Source organism: Cryptotermes secundus, unplaced genomic scaffold (genome assembly GCF_002891405.2).
Source record: "Cryptotermes secundus unplaced genomic scaffold, Csec_1.0 scaffold2931, whole genome shotgun sequence".
In the NCBI taxonomy this organism is placed as follows: Eukaryota; Metazoa; Arthropoda; class Insecta; order Blattodea; family Kalotermitidae; genus Cryptotermes; species Cryptotermes secundus.
Window position 1 is genome coordinate 69,090 of NW_019737451.1, and position 614 is coordinate 69,703.

Genomic DNA, 614 nt, shown 5'->3' on the forward strand with positions numbered 1-614 from the left:
CTGAAAATTTGCGAAAGGACCAGGTTTTTAACTTCGGAATTTGCTCCCATAATTGAAATATGCCGCTGATATAAATGTCCATTTATCATGACGTAAATTTTGCCATGTATAAATGTTTTCTGTTCCTTCTAAACATAAGCTCTTCCGAAACGTACTTTATGTATTTTAACTAATTTAAATGTTCTTGAATGTTTCAATTATTCTAATTAAATGTCACACCTCCTTTCATTCCTAAATAGCCATACATGCCAGTAATTAGTAGGGACAAAAGTAAAAAAAAAGGAACCTCTAAAAAAGCAAACAAGCCTGCACATTTATGAAACAAAATTACATAACACTCCTATAGCTTTCAGTGAATACAGCATTACTTCAAGACGCTGTATGTTTCCGTTATTGTTAGCGTCATTAAAAAAGCAAGCTAACTATCATTAATCAAACTATAAATAATAATAATAATAAATCAGTACCATCGGATAGGAATGTAGTACAAAAAGAAGCAGAGAAGAAATTAAAATATAAAAATTTAAGCATCGAAATTCAGCGAATGTGGAACATGAAATGTTTTGTGATACCAGTAATTATTGGAGCCACGGGTACAGTCACGAGAGGGTTGA